We start from the raw sequence: 6,000 nt of genomic DNA on the forward strand, positions 1-6,000 counted from the left end.
TCTTCCCACTTCTCACAAAGCTCCAGTTCTTGCCCATTCCTCTCCACCTCCAGCAGAGACTCATTTCAAATTAGTTTCAAGGTACCCAATCAGCTTGATCCCTCTGCTTATCCATGCTCTTCTTCCACAACACCCCAGGTCTCCGTTACTCATTCTGCTCACGCTAACCTTCTCCCTGAATCTTAGTCTTGTTTATTTCCACCAGCGATCTCTAGCTCACACTCTCTTCCTTGCTGAAGCTTCCTCTCCAACAGACTACCACTGTTCCTTCAAAGCTGTTCTGAAGTCAAAACTCCTCCAATCAATCATATTTATTGAGTGTTTGCTGCATGCGGAGCATTACACTAAATGCTTGGTTGAGTACAATATAACTGAGTTGGTAGACATGTTCCCTGCCTACTACATCGCTACACCAGGTCTCCCTGGATTAATTTCTAATCTCCCTGGTTTACATACCTCAATTTCCACGTTGGAGACTTGAGTTCTAATTCTGGCTCTGCCACTTGCCTGCTGTGTAACCTTGGGCAAGACACTTAACTTTGCTGTGTCTCAGTTTCCTCATCTGTAAAATGGGAATGAAATACCTGTTCTCTCTCCCCCTTAGCCTGCAAACTCTTCATGGGAAAGGGGCTGTGCCTCATCTATAATAATAATGATAATAATAATTTTGGAATTTGTTAAGCGTTTACTGTGTGCCAGACGCCGTACTAAGCACTGGAGTCGATACAAGCGAGTCGGGCTGGACACACCTGCCTGGGACTCAATGACTTAATTCCCATTTTACAGATGAGGTGACTGAGGCACAGAGAAGTTAAGTGATTTGCCCAAGGCCACACAGCAGACAAATGGCAGAGCTGGGATTAGAAACCATGACTTTCTGACTCCCAGGCGCACGCTCTATCCGCTACGCCATGCTTTATCTTGTACCTGCTCCAGCACTTAATACGGTGTTTGGCACATAGCAAGCGTGCGTTTAACACCACATTACTATGAGTATTATTATTATTGCTTTCAGGCATACCTAAGTAATCAACCCCCATAAGACTGTGTACATATTTTATTTGCAATGTTATTTCCCCTCAACTTTAATTTACTTTAGTATCTGACTCCATAGTCTCGCTAGCCCCTCTCAAGGTCGCACCAGGAAAGTTTCCAGTCCTCTACCAGTCTCAGCTACGGGAGAGAGAGTCAAGCAGAGGCCTACCCATTCCGTTCCTCGCTTGGCCAGTGGCTGGCGGGCGGCAGGCAATCTGCTACCGCCCCTGTCCTCTCCCCCTCCCTTCAGGCTCGCATCTCCTCCCGCCTCCGGGACGTCTCCACCTGGATGTCGGCCCGCCACCTAAAACTCAACATGAGCGAGACCGAGCTCCTCATCTTCCCTCCCGAACCCGGTCCTCTCCCAGACTTCCCTATCACCGTGGATGGCACGACCTTCTTTCCCGTCTCTCGGGCCCGCGATCTCGGTGTCATCCTTGACTCGTCTCTCTAGTTCACCCCACGCATCCTATCCGTTACCGAGACCTGCCGGTTTCACCTTTACGATATCGCCAAGATCCGCCCTTTCCTCTCCACCCAGATGGCTACCTTACTGCTACGGGCTCTCGTTATATCCCGGCTACACTACTGTGTCGGCCTTCTCTCTGACCTCCCTTCCTCCTCTCTCGCCCCGCTCCGGTCTATTCTTCACTCCGCTGCCCGGATCATCTTCCTGCAGAAATGATCTGGGCATGTCACTTCCCTTCCTAAACACCTCCAGTGGTTGCCTATCGACCTCCGCTCCAAACAAAAACTCCTCACTCTAGGCTTCGAGGCTCTCCATCACCTCGCCCCTTCCTACCTCTCCTCGCTTCTCTCTTTCTACCGCCCACCCCGCACGCTCCGCTCCTCCGCCGCCCACCTCCTCGCCGTCCCTCGGTCTCGCCCGTCCCGCCGTCGACCCCCCGGGCCACGTCCTCCCGCGGTCCCGGAACGCCCTCCCTCTTCACCTCTGCCAAACTGATTCTCTTCCCCTCTTCAAAACCCTACTTAAAACTCACCTCCTCCAAGAGGCCTTCCCAGACTGAGCTCCCTTTCTCCCTCTACTCCCTCTACCACCCCTCCTTCACCTCTCTGCAGCTTAACCCTCTTTTCCCCCCATCTCCCTCCGCTCCTCCCCCTCTCCCTTCCCATCCCCTCCGCACCGTACCCGTCCGCTCAACTGTATATATTCTCGTTACCCTATTCATTTTGTTAATGAATTGTACATCGCCTCGATTCTATTTAGTTACCGTTGTTTTTACGAGATGTTCCTCCCCTCGTCTCTATTTATTGCCATTGTTCTCGTCTGCCCGTCTCCCCCGATTAGACCGTAAGCCCGTCAAACGGCAGGGACCGTCTCTATCTGTCGCCGACTTGTTCATTCCAAGCGCTTAGTACAGTGCTCTGCACATAGTAAGCGCTCAATAAATACTATTGAATGAACGAATGCTACAAGTCAAAACTCACCCGTGCCGGGCAGCAGCAGCGTGGGAGAGTCGAGGGTGGAGACTCAGGTTTACCGAACGGAAGGAGGCAATGGTAAACCTCTTCCATATTTTTACCAAGAAAACTCTATGGATCCACTTCCAGAATGATTGCACGTGGAGAGCGGGGCCTTCTGGGAGAGATGCATCCGTGGTGTCGCTATGGGTCGGAAACGACTCGACGGCATAAGACAAGATAAGGCAAGGCTTGCTAGATGATAAGATCCTTGAGGGCAAGGATCATGACTATTATCCATATTGTACTTTCCCAGCTAGTTAACTCAGTGCTCAGCAGACAACGGGCACTCAACCGATATTATTTAAAAGATAAGGCTATTAGAAGTTACCATTTCAGTCCCTTAAAAAGCTGTAGGAAGGGCACATCACTAAACTTCTAATTTCTTTTGGTGCTATTATCTGAGAGCAATAGTGGGCTGGATGAATCCTTGATCTGCTCAGTATGATTATTTTTTAGGTCCTTAGGTGAAGGTGGTGTCTAAGCAGTATTTCACTTCTCTGCTTTTAGGTCCCATGTATGATCGGTTCTGGAGCTTTGCATTTCTTCATCTGTCTCACTGTCAATCCTTTACTCGCATCCTTTCTTTTTTCTAAAAAAAAAAAATGGAAACACTGTACTAAACACTTGGGAGAGTACAGTGCAACAATGAACAGATATATTCCCTGCCCGAAAGGAGCTTACAGTCTCGAGACGAGCTTTCAGTCTAGAGTCTGGTCGGCCTGTTGGCAAGGGGCAAAAAGTTAAGGTGTCCCTTGACTCTGCTTTCAATCCCATCTTTTTCTTTGGCTCTCCACCCCACCCTAGCCCCGCAGGACTTCTGTACCTATCCCCCTAGCGCTGCATTCCTCTAGCAGTAATGTATTTCATCGTCTGTCTCTCCCTCTAACTCCTTGTGGGCAGGAAACATCAGTCAGTCAGTCAGTCAATCGTAGGTAGAGTTGTTACTGGGTAGAACAATGTACTAGGCACTTGGGAGAGTACAATATAACAATATAACAGACACATTTCCTGCCCACAACAAGCTTAAAGCCTAGAGGGAGAGACGGGAATTAATAAAAATAAGTCAAATACAGCTATATACCTAAGAGCTGTGGGGTGGGAAGGGGGATGAATAAAGGGAGTAAGTCAGGGGGACGCAGAGGGGAGTGCAAGAAAAGGAAAAGAGGGTCAACCAATTCTATTATTCTCTTCATCTGGTCGTATTCATTGTGCAAAACACTATACTAAGAGCTTGCGTGCTCGGTGCACAATAAGCGCTCAGTAAATGCACCGATTGATTGATTCAGAAGTGAGATACTGCATGGATGGTAACTCTGTGCACCCATTCTTTGATTGTGTACTATCTATAGCACACTCTGAGAAGCCCTTTTTGGGAGGAATGTCTGTGCTCAGCGCTAGGAGAAATACCTGGATATTGATTCAGACTTGGTCCTTTGCTGACAAGAGGCCCACATTCTTAGAAGCATGGGGGACGGACACAACAGGAAAATTTTAACTGACTAAAAATCCAAACAGAATCGGAAAAATCAACAGTAAAAATTAACAGTTCAAGTCACTGCTCTTCAAGGTTCCATTATAGTCTATCGGTTCTGTGCAAATATTACTAATGGACAGCAGATGCCTCAGCCAGACCTGAATTTGTATTTTGATTTTGGTTATTGGTTCATCCAAATTCCCTTCCTTATTGAAGGAAATCCCAATCTAATCATTTTAAATAATTGCAATTGGATATTTTAACACATATGATATTAGATAATCAGTTTTATAAACCTACGGTCAAGTAAGAATATGTCTTTACACATAAATGCAGGCAAGAGACAACCTGCTTTTAACCACGCAGGACCACCATTAAACATAGAAAATTTGTTTTTAGCAAGTTGCAGTCTGATAATGATTTTCATAAACTGAACCATTTCATAATGAGCCAGCACATTTTTTTTTTTTAATGGCAAAAAGTGCTTGTAAAGAGTACAGAATGAGTCTGTAAGTGGAAAGAGACAGTGCAGGTCACCCAAGTCTGTGAACCAGCACTAATAATTATCATCACAAATGTTCGTCGTATTTCCTTCGTCCAGTTTTTTGGCCACCACGACTTCCATAAGAAAACATCTGATTTTTCCTCTCTGAAGCAGAACTTTTCAACCAACATACAAAAAACAAGCAAACAGCTAACCAGAAAATAGGAAGCTATTAGGAGCAGATTTTTTTCTCTTTTAATAGTATTTATTTAGCCCTGACTAGGTGCCAGGCACTGTACTAAGAGCTGGGGTACATACAAGATATTGGGTTGGACACTGTCCCTGCCCCACCTGAGACTCATAGACTTAATTCCCTTCTTATAGATGAGGTAACTGAAGAACGGAGAAGCTAAGTGACTTGCCTAAGGTCACACAACAGACAGGTAGAAGAGCCAGGATTAGAAACCAGGTCCTTCTGACTCCCACAGCCGTGATCTATCCCAAAAGTGCCTACTTTGGGAGGGAGAGGACAGCCATTGCACTCATGGATGGCCTCAGGGGCAGAACTCATTAGCTTTTCCCCTGTAGCTTTAGGGTCGCGGTGGGTAGGTGTAACTAGCTCACTCCATCCCTTAGAGCTGAAAGGGACCAGATGGATGGTTATCCCCTTGCCCCTGGTTGGCAGAGAAGGAAAATGATGCAGCTGGATTTCTATATCAGGGCTTCTGTAGGGCTTTTGTGTCCATATTTCAATGTCCTTGTAAGTTCCCCTTTCCAGGATTACTACCTTTTTTTAAAAAAAATGGTATCTGTTAGGGCTTTCTATGTGCCATTCATTCGTTCAATAGTATTTATTGAGCACTTACTTTGTGCAGAGCACTGTACTAAGCACTTGGAATGTACAAATCGGTAACAGATACAGTCCCTGCCTTTTGACGGGCTTACAGTCTAGGCACCCTACTGAGTGCTGGGGTAGATACAGGATGATCAAGTTGGATACAGTCCCTGTCTCACAGAGGGCTCCCAGTCTTAATCCCCATTTTACAGATGAGGTAGCTGAGGCACAGAGAAGTGAAATGACCTGTTCGAGATCACACAGCAGATAAGTGGAGGAGCTGGGTTTGGAATCCAGGTCCTCTGACTCCCAAGCTCATACTCTTTCCGCTCGGGGACACTGCTTACTAACTCTAAATGTTGAGTCGTCCTTAGGGACAACTTGGGTTGGAGAGTTATAGGGTGAGAGACCTCATTCCTCCCAACCCAATTTGTGTTTACACACTAGACATTTCAGTAGTAATAATAATACCAGTAATAATTGTGGTATCTATTAAACGTTTACTACGTGCCAGGGTTAGGGTATGTATGAGATAATCTTGTTGGACCCAGACCCTGTCCCATGTGGGGTTCACAGTCTCATTCTCATTAGAGAAGCAGCGTGGCTCAGTGGAAAAGAGCCTGGGCTTGGGAGTCAGAGGTCATGGGTTCGAAGCCCGGCTCTGTCACTTGTCGGCTGCGTGAGTGT

This window comes from Ornithorhynchus anatinus, chromosome 14 (assembly GCF_004115215.2).
Source record: "Ornithorhynchus anatinus isolate Pmale09 chromosome 14, mOrnAna1.pri.v4, whole genome shotgun sequence".
NCBI lineage: Eukaryota > Metazoa > Chordata > Mammalia > Monotremata > Ornithorhynchidae > Ornithorhynchus > Ornithorhynchus anatinus.